The sequence below is a fragment of the Macaca nemestrina genome, chromosome X (genome assembly GCF_043159975.1).
Source record: "Macaca nemestrina isolate mMacNem1 chromosome X, mMacNem.hap1, whole genome shotgun sequence".
Taxonomy (NCBI): Eukaryota; Metazoa; Chordata; class Mammalia; order Primates; family Cercopithecidae; genus Macaca; species Macaca nemestrina.
In genome coordinates this window covers 6,194,713-6,217,522 of record NC_092145.1, presented here as the reverse complement: position 1 = coordinate 6,217,522, position 22,810 = coordinate 6,194,713, and the positions used below count along the sequence as shown (strand labels likewise).

Here is a 22,810-nt window from a genome sequence, read left to right as displayed (position 1 = left end):
CCTGAGGACTCTGGGGAGAACCAGGTGACCCAGCAGCAGGCAGCCCCTCCAGGGTGCCCACTGTCAGATGAGAGGAGAAGGAGGCAGCCTCCTGCTCTTCAGCCAAGGGAGCCTGCACACCCACCAGGCCCAAAGCCTCATCTCCTTTGGCCTCAAGGCCTTCCTCAGGCTTGCAGTGCTGATTCCTCTGCTCAGGAGACATGATGACTCTGGTCAGAATGGCAGGTGGGAGTGTGGGCAGGAGCTGGGCAATGGGGACCCAAAGGCCCGAGGAGAGAGGGAGTCAATGAGGGACCTCAGCTGAGAGCCAAGCCTTGGATGCTCTAACAAAGGCTGACTTATGGATCTTTTCATTTGGTGCTCCTCTGGGGCCTCCTGGGGCACCTATCTTCCTAGCTGGCCTATTCACTGAGAACTTGGAGGAAGTGAGAGTGTTACAGTGGGTAGCTAGTCAGGTATGAGCAGGGAAGGAGAAGGCTCCCCCGGCCCTTCCACACATGAGCACGTGTGCACGCATGCGCGTACACACACACACACACAAACTAGGAATGTCGGGTGACCATCAGGCTATGGTCAAGTGGTTGTTAACTATTTCTGTAAAGTAATAATTGTTCACAGCCCTTGCCAGGGGAAGGCAGTCCCCTAATAGAAAACACTTGAATTGGATCAGCAGCTTCCCAATAAGATCTCAGGGCTGGGGACAAAGTATCACAAGATCTCTGAAGTAGGCTGATAAGGTTTGGCTGTGTCCGCACCCAAATCTCATCTTGAATTCCCATGCATTGTGGGAGGGACCCAGTGGGAGGTAACTGAATTATAGAGATAGGTCCTTCCCATGCTGTTCTCATGATAGTAAGTCTCACGAGATCTGATGGTTATTATAAAGGGGAGTTTTCCTGCAAACGCTTTGTTTTTTGCTTGCTGCCATCCATGTAAGACGTGACTTTCTCCTCCTTGCCTTCTGCCATGATTGTGAGGCTTCCCCAGCCACATGGAACTGTATAAGTCCAATTAAATGTCTTTCTATTGTAAATTGCCCAGTCTTGGGTATGTCTTTATCAGCAATATGAAAACAGACTAATAGATATGCCAACATAAAACCCCAAGCCAAGAGGTCAAGCTGTGCCTTTGGTTTCTCAAGTTGCCCACTTGGCCCTCTTCCAGGTTATACTTCTCTTGTTTCCTTTTCTTCGTTTCCTGTTCTAAAGCTTTTTTTTTTTTTTTTTTTTTTTTTGCCTCATTCTCTCCTTCTGCCTTTTGCCCCTCAGTCGAATTCTTTCTTCTGAGGAGGCAAGAACTGAAGTTGCTGCAGACCTATAGTGATACACCACCAGTAACTCAGGGTAACTTGGGTACCTGCCACCGCTAACAAGAGGGCTCGTCAGGGTGCAGCTTGTCAGCAGAGGCCGAGGTTCCAGCACTAACAGTAGGGCAGGTGGGGTTGGCACTTTGAAGTCCCCTCTGTTCTGGGGCCAGTGGAACCCTTTGTATACATTCAAAGTAAACACCTCACCTTGCCTGCTGGCAATAGCTGGGCCTCCTCTGCTCTATGACCTCAGGACACTGCCTCAGACCAAGGCCCAAACCTCTCTGAGACCTGGGAGAAAGAAGTGAGGGGGCACCACACGGAAAATTCTGCGTGGGATTCCCAAGGCTGACAGAAGGAGCAGATTTCAGGGGTGCCTCCTCTGTCTAAGTGTCTTCCAGGTGTTCAGATTTATTCCTGGCAGGGCCCAGCCCTTTCCCTCCTGCTCAACTGTGGATGAGTTTTATATGCCAAGGCTACCATTTTCCTGGGAACCCCAAGGAGAAAGTGGGGGACAATGTCCCTTCTCCACAGGCCTGCCTGGGGCCTCCCAGGACTGATAGCAGAGGCAGATTTCCTAGGTCAGGGATAACAGGTCTGCTGAGTCCTCTCTTAGGGCTCTAGGTGACTTCTCTCTTTGCTGGCCTGAGGCTCTACTTCTCATATTACACCCCTCTCATCACTGGCACCCCAAAGACACAGCAAAGATGTGCCACACACAGCCAACACTTCCAGGACCTCCCAGGGTCGAAGTCCCCTGAGTCCTCCCTTTTCTTCCTCCTCTTGATCCTGTCAGGGCTGAGGCTCACCCCTTTGTGGACCTGAATCTATATCCCTCAAATTCCCAAGGAGGCGCCTCAGTCTCAGACAGAAGTGGAGTAGGCCCCCTGTTCTGGGTTGCTGGGTCCCCTCAGGCCTGCCTTGTCTCCCAGCAGGGCCTGGACCCCAAGGCCATGCTCATGATACCAAGCACGTTCCCTCCATCAGCCCCCAATGTGAACATCAGGATCCACATGCCTGGCCACCATGCCTGGAACTTCCCAGGGCTGAGAGCAGAGATGGAGTCTCACTCTGTGGGATCTCAGCCCTCCCTCAGGGTCCAGACCTTGATGTCTGGCAGGCAGAACATGGGTCCTGCCCTTTCCTAATCAGCTCTTCCCTGGTCACACCAAGCTCTGTCTCCAGAGTCCCCCTGCGACTTAAGTGGCAATGGAGACGGGAGTGGCCCAGGCTGAGAAGTCTGCCCCCAGGTGGTCCAGGGCTAGCAGCAGGGGTGGCACTGGGTTAATTGGGGTCCTTTATCTGGGGTGGGGGCATCCTCGGTCTTCCTCAGTGTCTCACCTTGCCTCCTCACAGAGCTGGGGCCTGTTTCCCTCCACCAATCTCAAGCTGCCACTCAGAGTGAGGCTCTCGCTATCCTCTGGCCCTTGAAGCCAAGTCAGTGGCGTGATATCCAGCCCCCAAGCCTGGGACTTCCCTGGGTTGACAACAGTAGCGGAACTTCCAGGTGTGGGAGTAGGAATGGTTATAGGGGCCCTCAAGCTTCCCTTAGGGTACTGACATTGATTCCTTGCAAAGCCTGGACCCCCGTCCTCTGCCAATTGGGTTTGCTCCCTTCACACCAAGTCTCTGACTTCCAGTCCCCTGAGGTGGCAGTGATGGGAGGTATGTGGCTACCGCAACAACATTGCCAGGATCTTCCAGGACTGATAGAAGGGGCTGAGCTGGATTATCTGGCTCCTCTATGAGGGGAGGGTGGACCTTCAGTCCTCACTCAAGAGGATCCTCCTCTTGGCTCCTGGCTCTTTCGATGCAGTGATGGGTGCAGATGCTCTGTTTCTGTCACCTCTGAGCCTTTGCCCAGCTGCACCCCTTGCAGAGAATGGCTGCGGGTCCCAGGCCAGGTGCTCCCTGCAGAGCGGCAGCTTCTGTGATTGTAGTGGCCTCTGGGAGAAGCCGTGCACCTTCCCAGGGCGGTTCTTCCCCAGCCAGAGGTCGAATTTGCAAACCTTTTACCCTACAATATTTATTTTTACATTGAATAGGCTGACCAGCAGCTAGAAATCTAAGGAGTTCTGCCATTGGAATTATCTAACATTTCATAGCTCAGTGCAGTGATTTTCATTTTTAAACTTTCATTCAGCATCAGAAATCATACTTAACCTCAGTATGCCTGTTACATTCTAATGCTCAACACTCTATTTGTAACCCAATCTTTATGTTCAGTTAAGCCAGTCTTCACCTATTAATGTGGTTTTAGGTGGTTATTAGCACAGACTGGAGCTACTACTGTTTCAAACCAGACTACTGGCACCTGTGGTCTCAGGTGCCACCTGACATTTTCACAGTGGAATAGGGGCAAAAGTTTAAACATTTCCTGCTACACGTCCTGTCATCTTCCTTCTATGCCAGCTACGGACTCTCCCTAACTTCCCTGCCACTCCGGCCACTTCGATTAAAGGTACCAGTTAAACACAGGCTTCATTCTCCCCCAGGGTTTTGCTTTGTTGTTTAGATTTTGTTGTTGATACTATTTGTTTGTTTGTTTTTTATTTTAATCTTTCTTCTATAGCTTTCCGGGATTGATTTTGGGAGTGGAGGCAGAAGTCCAAGCCTGACATTCATCTTGGCAGCTAAATTTTAAGCATTATATCTGTAAATCTTGAATGAGAAAAATTGATATCTTTTCAATAGTCTGTTCCCTATTAAGGGATTTGGTATATGGCTCTGTTTATTTGGGAACTTTTTGACCTGAATCTATCAGTACTTGCATAGTTGTTTCCATAAAGATCTTGTACGCTTTGTCTGTCTCCATTGGATAATTCCTAGATTTCGTTGTCATTGTGAATGGGGTATTTTCTATTACCTGTTCTGAGTGGTTATTTCATTGGGTTGCAAGGATTTTGATTTTACTGTAGTAACCTTCTGTATACTATTTTTCTGAAGTCTGTTATTTGACTATTCCATGTGCAAATTGCTTTGAATTTTCTAGATAATCCTATTGTCATACCAAATATTAACTCTTTCTGTTTAATATTCATACTTATTTCTTTTGATATCCATATCTCTGGCCATATGTTACAGTGTGGTTTCCAAAGATAGAGGTTATAGCATAAGTCCATGACAAGAACTCTTCTAAGAGTTCATATTTAAGTATGTTGTCCATTGATCTCAGGAAAAGAAAATACCCTGCTAACCTCATTTTGCTAAAAGTTTTGACCATGACCTTGTGTAGAATTTCCTCCAGAAGCTTTTCTGTACCTACTGTACCTATTACAGTGGTCCTTTATTAAAATCTTAATGGATAATGTAGGAAATTACAAATGAAAATTGTTTTATATTAAATGGTATTTTTTGTTCCTTGGACACGATCTGTTAATTCACTTCTATGTTGAACATACTACTAATTTAATTAATATATTTGCCTCTGTGTGAGTGAAGTTTGGCTCAGTGTTTTCATGGTGCTGTCCTGCTCTGGTATTTGAATGAAGAACAGTTAGCCTGGGAACATGATTTGAATAATTGTCCAACATTTCATATGCTCTGGAAGAGTTTACTCAAGGTGGTTTTGAGCTTTACCTGATAATAATATAGAATTGGCCTCCAAAGCTGCCTTGTCCACATTTGAGGATGGCTTGAGTTTAGATTAGTTTCACTTCTTATTGTTTGGTTAAAGATGTGAAGTTCTTTCTGTATGAGTTTGTTCATGTACTTATTTTCCTAAAATATTACCCATTTCACTTAGGATTTCAAATTAAATATCATATTTATTTCAAAAATATTTTAATTACAAACATTTAAACATAAACACACCTAACAGTAGAGTAAACATTATAATTAATCTAACATACCAGACTTTCAGTATCAGTAATCTTCAATTCATGGCCAATCTGGTTCTAATTATACCCCTACCTACTCCACATAGCAGAAACTGAAATAATGCGGAGCAAACCCGAGACACCATGTGATCTCATCTCCAAATACGTCAGAGTGCATTTCTAAAGATAGCTACTCTCTTATAAAACGTAAAGCCAACATTATTATCTTTCCTAAACATTTAAGCAAGTCATTAATATAATGAAATATTCACTTATTTGTCACGTGTATCTGGTGGACATACGCTCCTGTTAAAATGCAGTTTCTTTGAATCGGTTTGCAAATATGATCTATACATCGTGTTTATGTTCCTCCTAGCCACCTTAAGTAATTTATGGATTCCCCCACATTATCTTTTTTTGAAGCTCGTTTGTTGAAAATGAAGACATGCTTTGTGTTCTGTCCAGTTTCCCATACTCCGGATTTTGCTGAACACAATACTTCTCTTCCTGCATTACCTATCTGTTTTTCCACGTTGCCTACTTTTTCCGTTAAAGCCTCTTAAATTTTTAAAAATAGTTATTTTAAATTATCCACCTCATAATTCCAAGATCTGAGTCATATTAGAGTTCAGTTCTGTTGATTGCCTTGTCTCTTCAGACTATGTATTTTCTTACTCTTTTGCGTGTGTGTGTCCCTTGCAATCCTTTTGTCGAGAGTGCACATGTTGTGTGAGGTCATAGGAACAGAGGCAATTAGATCTCTACTGTGTAGGAGTTGGGCTTTATTTCTTATAGCTATAGATGCCAGAGGCTTCAAATTCCTCTAGTGTCCTTGTTTTTGTCTTTCGTTTTATTAATTGTGGCAAATGTGTAATGCTAATATAAGAGGATGGTAATAGGGAAAACTGGATGTGGGGTATATAAGAATTCTCTGTACTATCTCTGCAATAATTCTGTAAACCTACACATTTTCTAAAATAAAAAGTCATTAATAAAGAATGACTCGTTGGACCCTGTTGGAAGGAACAAGAATAACCACTCCTCACATTGAGAATTGGCTGTGCAAGAGAGAGAATAAAACATTTATCCTGCATTTCCTGTACTAACTGTATTTCAGGGTGACACAATAGCTACAGTTGATGAGGAAAGTTTCTTCCTTACTGGAGAATTCCAGCTGAGGAAAATGCAACGTATGAGAGAAAAAGAAAACAAGTATTTGCAATACCCAGCAATGCAACTGATGCAATCCATGCTAATCAATGGATGAAACATTGTTGAAAGGTTGATGGCGCACTCTACAATGGAGGAACAAGGATGACGCACTCTATAATGGAGGAACAAGGCTGTCTCCACCTGAGCCCACTGATCAGAGCCAATACGATCAAGGCTTGGACAGCCAGAAGTTGTATGCCTCCTGCTGGAGTACAGTAGGAAACACGTAGAGCCTCCTATGTGTACCTTTCCCCCCAACAAAAAGCCATACCTGCTTCTGGCCTCCACCTGAGGTGAACTTTGAAAGACAGGAAATCCAGTCCTGGATTAAGACATCTGGCCCCTCATTGAAGACACGGGATCTACTCTGGAACGAGCACTAGGTGTCACCAGAGAGCCTTCTGCTTTGTTCTGCACCCAGTCTTTACATATGCACCATTGTCCTGCCCACTGCAGCAGTGCCACAGCAGCAGGCCAGCAGCCTTGCCTGTTCAATGCCAGCGGTGCCTTCCATCCCCTTTATCCTGAGAGAAAGGTTTCTGGACACCTAGGCCTGTATTCTGTACCCAATCCTCAGCTCAAGTCAGTAACCTGGAATGGAAACCTGGATCCAATAAGCCAGTTCATGGTACAGTGCAGCTGACCTGGCTCTGAGGCAGTCCGTGGCTCAGAGGATCAGGGAATGCCCTTTACCTGGCTCACCAGACCAGTGTCTCTAGACCCTGCCTTCTACACTCTGTTCCAAGGCCCTGAGCGACTGCTTGTCTTTGTTCTCTTCTAGACATTTCCTCTTATAATACTGTTAGCATTCCTTCCCAGACATCCTCAGCTCTGTCTGGAAATATCTTTTCTGTGAGGCCTTCTACGACTACCATTGTAAAAACTGCAATCCCTCCTTGCCCCCAATTGCCAAGACTCCTTATTTAGTTCTCTCGATTCAATTTGTTTCCGTAGCGTTTGTCACCATAACACTTCCTTCACCTTTCACTTTGTTCCACAGTTCATTGTGTGCCTGCCCCTCCCCTCCTGCTAGAATATAAGCTCCACAGAAGCAGGGAATTTGTTCAATGCTGTATCCTCAGAGCTTAGAGCAGTGCCTGGCAAACAGTATATGCTCCGTACTCAATTGTGGGATGCGTGAAGAACTACAGCTCCATGGTCCTAGTAGTTGCAGCCTCTGCATTGGAGCCTCGTGGCATTTTCAGTCCTCCCAACCACCCAACGATCAAAGATTAAATGCGTCCCAGCATCTTCTTATTGTTGAGTCATGGAAGAGGTAAGCAACTGAGCTCTAGGGACTCCAGAGACCTGCTGTCCCGGCGCCTGGTCTGTGCTCCTGGCATCTGGGGAAGTCAGCCAGGCAGGGCTACAAACATCAGTGGCTATCTGAACGCTCTCTCTTGCCAGTAGGCAGCTGTGGCCCTTGTCCCAATTCCCTGCTCCTCTCTCTGGTCGTTTGGGTCTGCAAGCAGCCAGTGTCAAGGTCTCACGTGTCCCTGGGTTTCAGCTGGGCCTTAAAGGGATTTATGTAACATTCAGTTCAAGTAGCACATTCCCATTGATTCTTGGACAAGCTCTAGACAGAAGTCCCATATTCACCCACGACTTTGATGCTACTTCCCTGGAGAAAATAGGAAGGGTGGCCAACGTGGTTTGCAAGGTTGCATTCATCTGGAAAGTGCTCCATCATGATTTCTCCCCAGTGCCAGTAGACAGGTGCCATCCCTGCCTTTGTACACACTGTTCCTTGCTTCTCAAAGTTATTTGAGGAATCATTACGCATTCTCCGAGAGGTAACGTGACGTGATTTCATTCACTCATTCATTCAATATTTATCCAGCTCCTCATATGCTCCAGGCACTGACCTAAGTGCTGGAGATACTGTATTCACTATAAAAAGGGCTTTCCAGTCCCGTGGTGTTCTTCCTAATAATGCATAATCATGCATCCCCTTCTAATCGTGAGAAGACATTAGACCCGCTGAAACTGAAGGATGTTCTACAAAAATCAGACTAGTATTCCTAGAGTTCTCCAAGACAGATTTGATGCCAAGATGGGGAAGAAGGGAGAGTATGTTGGAGCCCTAGGTCCTTGCAGACATATTCTGGAGATACACACTGGGGTTTGAGAGCACAGCAGGAGGGACTGTGGAGTGTGCAGAACCCTCCAGGGAGAGGTCAGGGGAGCAGTGCAGGAGTTTGAGGCTGCACAAGAATGACGTGACCCCCAGTGGGAAGTGCACACTACTCACCCTCCTTCTGAGATCAAGCATTCTCTTCTCTTTCCTTTAGCCATGTGACAGGGACTGGTCAGGTGAGGAGAGGAGTGTCACAGATGGGGAACCGGCACCAGATCCTCAGGGGATGGCAGGCAAGAAGCTGGGGCTCATGAAGCTCTATGAGGCAGGTTCCATAGAAGGAGACTCGGGAGTGCTGGGTTTCATTCTCACATCCTGAGAACACATCCAGAGACTTAAGTCATACACATTTGCTCCCTTCTATGTGAGATACCAGATTCTGTACTTTGAAGCCGTGGGCAGGGATGGAGGTCTTCAAAGGAGGCAACACCCCATAGGAGGCTGACTCCAGGAATTCCTGGGTTGCCATCTGCACCCTTTGGGCCATGAAGCATGACCCATCGGTATTTTAAGAGCCATGATGTGTCCTTGAAGTGGAGGCTGGCAGCCAGCAGTCTTATGCCCTTGTTGGGATTGCAAGTTTCCTTCCCTGGGGCCCATAGTTGTGTTCTCATGTCCCCCCTGCTGCTGTGTCCACACTGCCCCAATCGGGCCTCAGTCTGCTCAGCTTGGGGCTTTGCCCTTCCTGTCGCCCCGCTAACTACTGCTCAAAACCTGGAGCCTATGCTCATATGCAATTATCACTGTGATAAATTCCCTGGTAAGGATTTCCTTCCAAGGTCTTGTGGTGACAGAACTGGCAGGAGATGATGAAGCCTTTTGGTGAGTCTCCTCGTAAATAATAAGCATTCTGATATGATGAGTGACAAATCACGATGATTGGGAGATGTTATTCAAATAATTCCCCATGTAATGCCTGGCTTTTGATTAACTGAGCACCTTAAATGGGTGACTATGAGGTTTTACTTTCTGAGGTTGATCCAGAGAGGTGGGGCTGGGGTCTCCTAGCAGAGGCAGCTAGGGCCTCGGTATCCCCAGACAGGCAGTTAAAGAAGACTATAGGCTGTAGCAGATGGTGGGGGCGTTGAGTACCGGGACCCTCCGCAGTCCCCAGAATACTCCCAGATCCACATTAGGATTTGGAAAGCAGCTAGGTGTGAGAGGGCTTTGGGGTCCGGAGGGATTAGGCTGTGCTGAGCATCAGCCACCGCAGGAGAGATGTGAGGAGGAGCACCTGCCAGATCCAGCTGTACTGCCCTGGGCCGGCTGCGGGGAGAGGGACATGGGAGCAGAAGGAGGCTGAGGAGAGCTGGAACCCTGAGGTGAGCTGGAACCCTGGAACCTAATGACCCTGGACCAGGTCATTAGGTGGGTGCTCCCAGGAATGGCCTGGGTCAGACCCCTGTGGGCACTCCAGGATGGAACAAGGACATTACTGGAAACAGCGACATCACTTGTCCCTTCTTGGAGGGAGCCAGTGGGTGTGGAGAGTGGTGCCCTAGGCAGTTAAGGACATCCCAAGTACCTCCCCATCTCCCACATGCACAGCCTTTTCAGGAGTCATTTCCAAGATCCAGCATCCTCACCCGTAGCCTTAGGTGCTGACATACCAGGGCCCAAGCCTGTTGCATGTATTGGAAGCCAGATAAAGTTGATCCAATAAGATTATTTGATTTTTGAGTAAACCATTATTTAATAAACATACCATGATCTCCTACTGGGTGCTAAGGCTTATCACGGGCACCAGTAGTTCAAAACATGGCATTCAAACCTTGCTTTGAGGTGCTCATGATCTAATAGGGGTATGTGGCTAGGTTAGGAGATTCTTTCCGTATGGTTTCAGAAGAGCCAAGGTGTGTGTAGAACACAAGTGTACAATTAGAAACACGTTTGTTTCCAAGTGAGAATAGTTTAGCCGGACTTGGGTTTAAGGGACACAGCTGGAAGCAGGGGCTCTGGATCCAGCCAGCCTGGATATGAATCTTGGCGCTGCCACTTCCTAGTTGTGTGATCATGGGCGAGCTTCCAATCTCCTTGTATCTCAGCTCCCTCATCTGTCAAACACGAATAGCAGTAGTACGTACTTCACGAAGCACATATAAGGACTGCATCAGGTAATATCTGTCAAGCACATAAACAATGCCTGGTACCTAGTAAGTGTCATAGGAGTGTTTATTAAATCAGCAACTCCTGACCTCACTAGTCACTGGTGTGTGTGTGTGGCCTCAGGATTCAGTAAGACGGCTCACGGAAGGTTGGTAAAATATGGCCGAAACTTCTCCTCCCCAGGGCTGTGAGGAACTTGAAGCACTTAACCCACTGCCTGGCACAGTAAATGATCTGTCAGTGGTGTATAGTTATCCTCGTCCTTAAGGCTTGCCCTGATCCTCAGGTGCTCCAGAGGGTGCTGTTGCATCTGTCAAATGTTCTTACTTTCTGCAACCTCTTAGTGTCCAGTCCTGGTGAAGCCCCTTAACATCCTGAATGGCTTCTGCCATCATTATGCAGTGCTGGGCAGCCCTGGGTGGGTCACAGGCATTTTCTCACTGGAGCTTTCAAACAACTCAGGTGTTTTGATTTCAAAGCTCCGTTCTTATCCACCACTACACTGGCTTACTGTGGGATGCAGAACTATTGCCGTGAGCGCAATAATAGCGTCCTCTTACTAGTACTTTACAGTTTATTCAGTGGGCCACAGAGGTTATCTCATTTGCTGAAACAAGTAACAGAACACAGTAGGCTTGAGAGTCTGGCTTTTGATTGAGCCCAAGTCAAATTCCTGGGGAGTCTATTTCTTTTCTTTTTTTTTTTTTTTAACTTATTTATTATTATTATACTTTAAGTTGTAGGGTACATGTGCATAACGTGCAGGTTTGTTACATATGTATACTTGTGCCATGTTGGTGTGCTGCACCCATCAACTCGTCATTTACATCAGGTATAACTCCCAATGCAATCCCTCCCCCCTCCCCCTCCCCATGATAGGCCCCGGTGTGTGATGTTCCCCTTCCTGAGTCCAAGTGATCTCATCGTTCAGTTCCCACCTATGAGTGAGAACATGCGGTGTTTGGTTTTCTGTTCTTGTGATAGTTTGCTGAGAATGATGGTTTCCAGCTGCATCCATGTCCCTACAAAGGACACAAACTCATCCTTTTTGATGGCTGCATAGTATTCCATGGTGTATATGTGCCACATTTTCTTAATCCAATCTGTCACTGATGGACATTTGGGTTGATTCCAAGTCTTTGCTATTGTGAATAGTGCTGCAATAAACATACGTGTGCATGTGTCTTTATAGCAGCATAATTTATAATCCTTTGGGTATATACCCAGTAATGGGATGGCTGGGTCATATGGTACATCTAGTTCTAGATCCTTGAGGAATCGCCATACTGTTTTCCATAATGGTTGAACTAGCTTACAATCCCACCAACAGTGTAAAAGTGTTCCTATTTCTCCACATCCTCTCCAGCACCTGTTGTTTCCTGACTTTTTAATGATCGCCATTCTAACTGGTGTGAGATGGTATCTCATTGTGGTTTTGATTTGCTTTTCTCTGATGGCCAGTGATGAAGAGCATTTTTTCATGTGTCTGTTGGCTGTATGAATGTCTTCTTTTGAGAAATGTCTGTTCATATCCTTTGCCCACTTTTTGATGGGGTTGTTTGTTTTTTTCTTGTAAATTTGTTTGAGTTCTTTGTAGGTTCTGGATATTAGCCCTTTGTCAGATGAGTAGATTGCAAAAATTTTCTCCCATTCTGTAGGTTGCCTGTTCACTCTGATGGTAGTTTCTTTTGCTGTGCAGAAGCTCTTTAGTTTAATGAGATCCCATTTGTCAATTTTGGCTTTTGCTGCCGTTGCTTTTGGTGTTTTAGACATGAAGTCTTTGCCCATGCCTATGTCCTGAATGGTACTACCTAGGTTTTCCTCTAGGATTTTTATGGTATTAGGTCTAACATTTAAGTCTCTAATCCATCTTGAATTAATTTTCGTATAAGGAGTAAGGAAAGGATCCAGTTTCAGCTTTCTACTTATGGCTAGCCAATTTTCCCAGCACTGTTTATTAAATAGGGAATCCTTTCCCCATTTCTTGTTTCTCTCAGGTTTGTCAAAGATCAGATGGCTGTAGATGTGTGGTATTATTTCTGAGGACTCTGTTCTGTTCCATTGGTCTATATCTCTGTTTTGGTACCAGTACCATGCTGTTTTGGTTACTGTAGCCTTGTAGTATAGTTTGAAGTCAGGTAGCGTGATGCCTCCAGCTTTGTTCTTTTGACTTAGGATTGTCTTGGAGATGTGGGCTCTTTTTTGGTTCCATATGAACTTTAAAGCAGTTTTTTCCAATTTTGTGAAGAAACTCATTGGTAGCTTGATGGGGATGGCATTGAATCTATAAATAACCTTGGGCAGTATGGCCATTTTCACGATATTGATTCTTCCTATCCATGAGCATGGTATGTTCTTCCATTTGTTTGTGTCCTCTTTTATTTCACTGAGCAGTGGTTTGTAGTTCTCCTTGAAGAGGTCCTTTACATCCCTTGTAAGTTGGATTCCTAGGTATTTGATTCTCTTTGAAGCAATTGTGAATGGAAGTTCATTCCTGATTTGGCTCTCTGTTTGCCTGTTACTGGTGTATAAGAATGCTTGTGATTTTTGCACATTAATTTTGTATCCTGAGACTTTGCTGAAGTTGCTTATCAGCTTAAGGAGATTTTGGGCTGAGACAATGGGGTTTTCTAAATATACAATCATGTCATCTGCAAACAGGGACAATTTGACTTCTTCTTTTCCTAACTGAATACCCTTGATTTCTTTCTCTTGCCTAATTGCCCTAGCCAGAACTTCCAACACTATGTTGAATAGGAGTGGTGAGAGAGGGCATCCCTGTCTTGTGCCAGTTTTCAAAGGGAATTTTTCCAGTTTTTTCCCATTCAGTATGATATTGGCTGTGGGTTTGTCATAAATAGCTCTTATTATTTTGAGGTACGTTCCATCAATACCGAATTTATTGAGCGTTTTTAGCATGAAGGGCTGTTGAATTTTGTCAAAAGCCTTTTCTGCATCTATTGAGATAATCACGTGGTTCTTGTCTTTGGTTCTGTTTATATGCTGGATTATGTTTATTGATTTGCGAATGTTGAACCAGCCTTGCATCCCAGGGATGAAGCCCACTTGATCATGGTGGATAAGCTTTTTGATGTGTTGCTGAATCCGGTTTGCCAGTATTTTGTTGAGGATTTTTGCATCGATGTTCATCAGGGATATTGGTCTAAAATTCTCTTTTTTTGTTGTGTCTCTGCCAGGCTTTGGTATCAGGATGATGTTGGCCTCATAAAATGAGTTAGGGAGGATTCCCTCTTTTTCTATTGATTGGAATAGTTTCAGAAGGAATGGTACCAACTCCTCCTTGTACCTCTGGTAGAATTCAGCTGTGAATCCATCTGGTCCTGGACTTTTTTTGGTTGGTAGGCTATTAATTGTTGCCTCAATTTCAGAGCCTGCTATTGGTCTATTCGGGGATTCAACTTCTTCCTGGTTTAGTCTTGGAAGAGTGTAAGTGTCCAGGAAATTATCCATTTCTTCTAGATTTTCCAGTTTATTTGCGTAGAGGTGTTTATAGTATTCTCTGATGGTAGTTTGTATTTCTGTGGGGTCGGTGGTGATATCCCCTTTATCATTTTTAATTGCATCGATTTGATTCTTCTCTCTTTTCTTCTTTATTAGTCTGGCTAGTGGGCTGTCAATTTTGTTGATCTTTTCAAAAAACCAACTCCTGGATTCATTGATTTTTTGGAGGGTTTTTTGTGTCTCTATCTCCTTCAGTTCTGCTCTGATCTTAGTTATTTCTTGCCTTCTGCTAGCTTTCGAATGTGTTTGCTCTTGCTTCTCTAGTTCTTTTAATTGCGATGTTAGAGTGTCAATTTTAGATCTTTCCTGCTTTCTCTTGTGGGCATTTAGTGCTATAAATTTCCCTCTACACACTGCTTTAAATGTGTCCCAGAGATTCTGGTATGTTGTATCTTTGTTCTCATTGGTTTCAAAGAACATCTTTATTTCTGCCTTCATTTCGTTATGTACCCAGTAGTCATTCAGGAGCAGGTTATTCAGTTTCCATGTAGTTGAGCGGTTTTGATTGAGTTTCTTAGTCCTGAGTTCTAGTTTGATTGCACTGTGGTCTGAGAGACAGTTTGTTATAATTTCTGTTCTTGTACATTTGCTGAGGAGTGCTTTACTTCCAATTACGTGGTCGATTTTGGAGTAAGTACGATGTGGTGCTGAGAAGAATGTATATTCTGTTGATTTGGGGTGGAGAGTTCTATAGATGTCTATTAGGTCTGCTTGCTGCAGAGATGAGTTCAATTCCTGGATATCCTTGTTAACTTTCTGTCTCGTTGATCTGTCTAATGTTGACAGTGGGGTGTTGAAGTCTCCCATTATTATTGTATGGGAGTCTAAGTCTCTTTGTAAGTCTCTAAGGACTTGCTTTATGAATCTGGGTGCTCCTGTATTGGGTGCATATATATTTAGGATAGTTAGCTCTTCCTGTTGAATTGATCTCTTTACCATTATGTAATGGCCTTCTTTGTCTCTTTTGATCTTTGATGGTTTAAAGTCTGTTTTATCAGAGACTAGTATTGCAACCCCCGCTTTTTTTTGTTCTCCATTTGCTTGGTAAATCTTCCTCCATCCCTTTATTTTGAGCTTATGTATGTCTCTGCGTGTGAGATGGGTCTCCTGAATACAGCAGAGTGATGGGTCTTGACTCTTTATCCAGTTTGCCAGTCTGTGTCTTTTAATTGGAGCATTTAGTCCATTTACATTTAAGGTTAATATTGTTATGTGTGAACTTGATCCTGTCATTATGATATTAACTGGTTATTTTGCTCGTTAGTTGATGCAGTTTCTTCCTAGCCTCGATGGTCTTTACATTTTGGCATGTTTTTGCAATGGCTGGTACCGGTTGTTCCTTTCCATGTTTAGTGCTTCCTTCAGGGTCTCTTGTAAGGCAGGCCTAGTGGTGACAAAATCTCTAAGCATTTGCTTATCTGTAAAGGATTTTATTTCTCCTTCACTTATGAAACTTAGTTTGGCTGGATATGAAATTCTGGGTTGAAAATTCTTTTCTTTAAGAATGTTGAATATTGGCCCCCACTCTCTTCTGGCTTGGAGAGTTTCTGCCGAGAGATTTGCTGTTAGTCTGATGGGCTTCCCTTTGTGGGTAACCCGACCTTTCTCTCTGGCTGCCCTTAAGATTTTTTCCTTCATTTCAACTTCGGTGAATCTGGCAATTATGTGTCTTGGAGTTGCTCTTCTCGAGGAGTATCTTTGTGGCGTTCTCTGTATTTCCTGGATTTGAATGTTGGCCTGCCCTACTAGGTTGGGGAAGTTCTCCTGGATGATATCCTGAAGAGTGTTTTCCAACTTGGTTCCATTTTCCCCCTCACTTTCAGGCACCCCAATCAGACGTAGATTTGGTCTTTTTACATAATCCCATACTTCTTGCAGGCTTTGTTCATTTCTTTTTCTTCTTTTTTCTTTTGGTTTCTCTTCTCGCTTCATTTCATTCATTTGATCCTCAATCGCAGATACTCTTTCTTCCAGTTGATCGAGTCGGTTACTGAAGCTTGTGCATTTGTCACGTATTTCTCGTGTCATGGTTTTCATCTCTTTCATTTCGTTTATGACCTTCTCTGCATTAATTACTCTAGCCATCAATTCTTCCACTTTTTTTTCAAGATTTTTAGTTTCTTTGCGCTGGGTACGTAATTCCTCCTTTAGCTCTGAGAAATTTGATGGACTGAAGCCTTCTTCTCTCATCTTGTCAAAGTCATTCTCCGTCCAGCTTTGATCCGTTGCTGGCGATGAGCTGCGCTCCTTTGCCGGGGGAGATGCGCTCTTATTTTTGGAATTTCCAGCTTTTCTGCCCTGCTTTTTCCCCATCTTTGTGGTTTTATCTGCCTCTGGTCTTTGATGATGGTGATGTACTGATGGGGTTTTGGTGTAGGTGTCCTTCCTGTTTGATAGTTTTCCTTCTAACAGTCAGGACCCTCAGCTGTAGGTCTGTTGGAGATTGCTTGAGGTCCACTCCAGACCCTGTTTGCCTGGGTATCAGCAGCAGAGGCTGCAGAAGATAGAATATTTCTGAACAGCGAGTGTACCTGTCTGATTCATGCTTTGGAAGCTTCCTCTCAGGGGTGTACTCCACCCTGTGAGGTGTGGGGTGTCAGACTGCCCCTAGTGGGGGATGTCTCCCAGTTAGGCTACTCAGGGGTCAGGGACCCACTTGAGCAGGGAGTCTGTCCCTTCTCAGATCTCAACCTCCGTGTTGGGAGATCCACTGCTCTCTTCAAAGCTGTCAGACAGAGTCGTTTGCGTCTGCAGAGGTTTCGGCTGTGTTTGTTATTGCCCTGTCCCCAGAGGTGGAGTCTACAGAGACAGGCAGGTTTCCTTGAGCTGCTGTGAGCTCCACCCAGTTCGAGCTTCCCAGCAGCTTTGTTTACCTACTTAAGCCTCAGCAATGGCGGGCGCCCCTCCCCCAGCCTCGCTGCTGCCTTGGTAGATCACAGACTGCTGTGCTAGCAATGAGGGAGGCTCCGTGGGTGTGGGACCCTCCCGGCCAGGTGTGGGATATGATCTCCTGGTGTGCCTGTTTGCTTAAAGCGCAGTATTGGGGTGGGAGTTACCCGATTTTCCAGGTGTTGTGTGTCTCAGTTCCTCCTGGGGAGTCTATTTCTAGAGTTCCCAACAGAGGACAGGTATGGCCCCTGCCCATGGCTTAAGCCTCCAATAGTGATATTTCAGGGTCTAACTTCCACTTCATTCTGCTGTCATTTCAGAGCACAGTAGTCACACTAATTTTTGAAAACAGAAAGCAACCAGGATAGCCTTGAAGAAGTAACCCTATACGAAGCAAGGGGATGAGGGCTTCGTACTCCTCCCATTGATTCCTTGACTTGTCACTAGAAGGAAGTTGACCCCAGAAAAGAAGTTTCCTACAACTGAGGGCCACCCATGGAGAGGACCCTGGTTATCAGTCATCAACAAACAATACCTTTGGGGGAATGAGAGCCTCAGTTGTAAAGGAAAGATCTTGGTAGCACTATACCATCCACTACAGTCCATCTTCTCTCACAACACTTAAACCTGCATTTTTGTCTATAGTTTTTTTTTTTAATATTTATAATGTTTTGGGGTACATAGTAGCTGCATATATACTTATGGGGCACATGAGATATTTTGACACAGGCATACAATGCATAATCACATCAGGGTACATGGAATATCCATCACCTCAAGCGTTTATCCTTTCTTTGTGTTACACACATTTCAATTATAGTCTTTTTTGTTATTAAAAATGTACAATAAATTATAGTTGATTGTAGTCACGCTGTTGTATGACCGAATACGACATTCATTCAATCTGACTGTATTTTTGTACTCATTAAACATCCTTTTCCGCCCCCACTCCACTACCCTTCTCAGACTCTGTTAACCATCCTTCTGCTCTGTCTCCATGAGTTCAATTGTTTCCATTTTTGGCTCCCGCAAATAAGTGAGAATATGCAAAGTTTGTCTTTCTGTGCCTGGCTTATTCCACTTAACATAATGTCCTCCAGTTCCATCTTGTTGCTGTGAATGACAGGATCTCATTCTTTATTATTGCTGAATAGTACTGCATTGTGTATATGTATCACATTTTCTTATTCCATTCATCTGTGGATGGATGCTTAGGTTGCTTCCAAATCTTGGGTTTTGTGACCAGTGCTGCAACAAACATGGGAGTGCGGATATCTCTTCAATATCCTGATTTCCTTTATTTTGGGTATATACCAAGCAGTGGATTAACTCTACTTTTTCATGTAGAAAGTTCACCTCATTTGAACACAACTCCTCAGGGATTCTGGTGATCTCTTACTAAAGAAGTTCACATGAGAAAGAAGAGTGGACAAACGACAGGCCCTCTGTTGCAGCTGGCCTCTAAGCCACAAGTGATGATAACTCTGTTCCTCGTCTACTATCCATTCTAGAGTACTATCAGTCTCAACCAGAATCTTTGCTGTTCTCTATTACTTACCCAGTAGAGTAGTGCAAACCCTCATCCCAGAAGGTTCTGCGCTCCTCGTCCTCCATGACCTTCTCAGGCTGTGGCACTTACAATTGTCCCCATACTATAGAAATCTGGCAGGGGACTATCAAGACACATTCAAGTGGTCACTTGAGAGCAAAAGATTCCTCTCTGTTCCCATTGTATAAGGGCAGCCCTACCTCCTCCTGATGATCAGGGCCAATGCCCCTGCAAGCATGGCAACTCCTTTTTATGCTTGCTGGTCCTATAGCATGAAAAACTCAAAGTGCCCAGATGGGAGCAATAGCTTGAAGTTTAATGGAAAGAGTCTCATTAAATTGTTTTTTCCTGGTGGAAGTAATCTTACTTTGGGAACCAATATATCTAGCCAGCACCGTCCAATATGGTAACCAGCAGCCACATGTGACCATTGAGTATAGAAATGTGGTTAGTGTGACTGAGGACCTGAACTTTAAATTTAATTTTAAATAGTTTAAACTTATGTGCAAATAGCTAAATGTGGCCAGTGACACCTTATTGGAAAGCGCCGTTCTAGAACTACAGAACCTAAACTTATGCAGCAGAAAGTACAAATTCCTATATAGGTCACAGGGAGTGACAGTAAGTGAGGTCATCCCACCTTTCGGTATCTGGATCATTTATTCTATCTTTTGATGGAAGAGAGTGATAATAGATTTAGGGTATATACAGTACAGTAGAGAATGACACCCCATCCTCATAGGCTGTGAGCTCCAAATTTGCACCTCATTTGCACTGTGAAGAAGCCACTCCATTGTTTCAGTACACCAGTGGCTTTTGGGTGGCGCAGTATGAGATCACAACTTTAGATTACACGGTCATGTGCCCACTGAGCACTTCCTTTGCTACATGTGGGTCCCTTGGTCCCAGCTGATCATATGAAATATCCTGGCTCAGTGTATCCAACATTCTTTAAGCCCTCTGTTAGTGGTGCCTGACAAAGAAATGTGAGCGGGAAAGTCAAACTTACACCTCTAATGTAGACAAATTCCAGTAAAGATGAATCTCTGCTCCTTCCAGGATGGAAGTTGCTGGACGCAATCAACAAGTCACGAGGGGCTGGTTAGTCTCCTTAAGCAATGGTGCCATACTGGGTATTCAGCACTGGTTCCTGGCAGTTTAAACATTTGGCAAAAATAGCTGGATATGCCTGGGTGAATGTGGACCCACGCTGTTGAACACGTGCATAGCATCCACTTCTTCCACCATGGCTATTCCACACATAAGGCCATTGTGTAGCATTAATGTGGCCAGGGACTGAGGCTGGCTAATGTCAACTAGTCAGGTCATTTTTTCTTGATTAAAAGTTTAGTGTCTCTTCCACGGTGAATGCTCCCTTGAGCCTTAAGACGTGATACAAATATCTTCACATATAGTGTCCCTTCTCACACGTCCATCAATAAACCTCCTTCCCCAATCCTGCTTGTTGCAATCTGTCACTACTTGTCATTCTAAGTCCCTGAGCAGCTGTCCAATTTGTTTTTCACTGTCCATAAGTCCATTCTTAGTTTGGGTCACTTCTCTTTCAGATATGAAGTGGATCGTCAGATGCACCATTTGAAGCTCTGCCAACTGGGGATTTCTGCTCAGCATTGTATTTCTTGACCACATTTGATCGAGGTAGTATTACAACAGAAGTTCATTTTCAGTTTGCACTCTAAATCCAACCAAACCATCTATCATCTAAGCTCAGCACTTCTACTCCTCCAGCAGCTGGTCATAAGAGAACTTCCTGGTCCATTAATCTATAGGAATAAATAAAGAGCTGAAGGAGAGACACAGACACAACATTGGCAGATGATACTGGGGATTAGGTCACCTGCTTGTAATGTGTGGCCGTGCTGGTGTCTGATCCTGGATGTACTACTTCTATCTTATCACAGATTACTTTTGGAATCACCTGACTCTGTGGGCCTGACAGAACCTAGCTCATGATGATCAATGGCTACATGCCATGTGCCTGAGGCCATAGTGACCTGTTGTAGTGAAGATAACACATCTGTTAAGGCTCTCGTCATTGAGCTTGCAGTGGTCCAAAGTTGCAGTAGTCCCAATGACCCATCAGGTTTTTGTAGGAGCCAGGCTGCTGACTTAAATTAAGATATGATGGGGATCACCACCGCTACATCCTTTAGGTACTAAGGATGTCATTAACATTTTCCATCCCTCAAGATGCAATATTGTTTATCACTTACTATCGTGGCCAAGGTGCAGGAAGTGCACTTGGCCTTCTCTGCTCTGCTAGCTCTTCTACTAACAGCCATGGACCCAATCAGGGTTTGTGCCCATCGTCGAGTAAGTCCATTTCAATTTCCCATTTGGAAACTGGATAAATGGGCACTCTGGGTCAGACCTAGGCAAGAACTCCATTTATTGCTGGGCCACATTTGCTTCCACTCTAACAGGGGGCAATGATGAAGCTTCAGGTCCTAGGTGTCAGTGTCAATGCGGATTCTGTGTCCAGCAGTCCTTGAAATGTTTGGGTGTTTTCCCCCTTCCCAGTGTTCAGTTACTGAGGTGAATAGACATAGGTTCCTTTGGAAACTGGACTTGGAAAACCACGATTGTATCAACTTGCCATAGTATTGCAGGTGGTTTCCTCAAGAGGACTCTACCATTATATTATCTTCAGTTAATAAATTCTGTGTCTGAGAATTGGCTCAGGTCTGGAAACTGGGAGATGGATTAAGGCTTTATTGGAGCAGTTTACCCAGCCTCCTGCTCATTCAGCCTTGATTTCATGTGCCTATGTAAGTTAAGCAACATACTTGTTGTCTGTTCTTCTATCTTGGCTCTAAAAGCACTGTGTTCTGTTAACAGAGTCTACTCCTCTCTGCAGATGAGATTCCCTGGTTGCCACTCAACTTTCCTGCTTAATATGATCGTTGTGATCATCTTGCTTTTGAAATGTAAGTGCCACTTCCGGAGTCAAAGGGGCAGGTGGCCCAAAGCTTCCAGTTTGGGGTGAAATTGCAAGAAATAGAGACTCTGTAGACAGCATCTGCATATCACCATATTCCGGAATTCACTGACCACAGGTGATGCTGTGGACCCTAACCTCCCATGGCTTCCCAGGGTCTGGACTAGGGGAGAAATAAAAATAAAATAAAATAAAATAATAAAATAAAAATAACACTAGAAAACATAAAATACGTAGACATGACAAAATAGGTAGAAGATCTGTACACCGAAAACTACGAAATATTGCAGTGATAAATTAATGAAGGATAAGTGCCTAAATAAAGTTTATTTCGGTATATATCTCTTAAATAAATGGAGATAGGTATCTTATTCATGAGTTGGAAGACTTAATATTATTAAGATGTACTTTCTTTCCAAATTTACCTGCAGATTAAATCAAATCCATACAAAAAAACCTGAAAGGGTTTTTTAAAAATAGAAATTGACAGACTGGTGTTCACATTCACGTATAAGTACAAAGAACTTAGAGCTGCCAAAATAACTTTTAAAATGACAACACAAATTGCAGGGGTTACGGTAATTAATTTCAAGGCTTATTTAAGTGACGATAATCAGAAAAGTGTGGTGTTGTCATAACAATAGAAATATATCAATGGAACTAAAGAGAGTCTAGAAATATACTCACACATACACGTATTTATGGATAATTCATTATTGATACAAGGAGAAAGAATAGTTAACACTTATGTCTGGAATAGGTTGATATCCATATGCAAAGAATAAATTTCAGTCCATATCTTGATTCATAGAAAAATGCAACGCTAAATGGATCATAAACCTGCATGTCAAAACTAAAATAAAAAATTCTTGAAGAATACGGAGGAGAAAAATCTTTGTTACCTTTGATTACTGTGATTAGTTTAAGGATTTGAGAGTTGATCAGGAAAGGGGCAGGACCATGAGATGCAGTAACATACAGCCAGTTTTATTGGGAAGCACTTGGACAGGGTTGCATGAGGGGAGAGAATCATCTTGGGAAGATGAATAAGGCAAGTAACCTTCCAGGAAAGAAGAAATTGATGAGGTGGTTTACATGTCTAGGAAATGTTACTCAATAGCAAGATTGGAATCTCTGGGTAAGAGGAGAGTTACAAAGGACAACAGCAGCTTGGAGGTCTTTTACAGCTGCGGATTTTCTATGGTTAGCAGATAGTGGTGCATTTTTGTGGGGTATGCAAAATAGATAGGTTCCAAATTGTTAAAATATGTTTATCTGGACTATATTGAAAGCAATTGGATGCATAAGAATT

At 44.0% G+C, this 22,810-nt stretch overlaps 1 long non-coding RNA gene across 1 annotated transcript in view; it reads left to right on the top strand.

Moving 5' to 3' along the window:
- Positions 1 to 22,330, top strand: part of LOC139360831 (uncharacterized) — a 40,985-nt gene extending 18,655 nt beyond the window's left edge. The window contains exons 3-4 of the long non-coding RNA XR_011618361.1: positions 20,108 to 20,198; positions 21,399 to 22,330. This is a non-coding gene — a long non-coding RNA (uncharacterized lncRNA). The remainder of the gene's footprint in view (positions 1 to 20,107; positions 20,199 to 21,398) is intronic.
- The last annotated feature ends 480 nt before the right edge of the window (positions 22,331 to 22,810 follow it).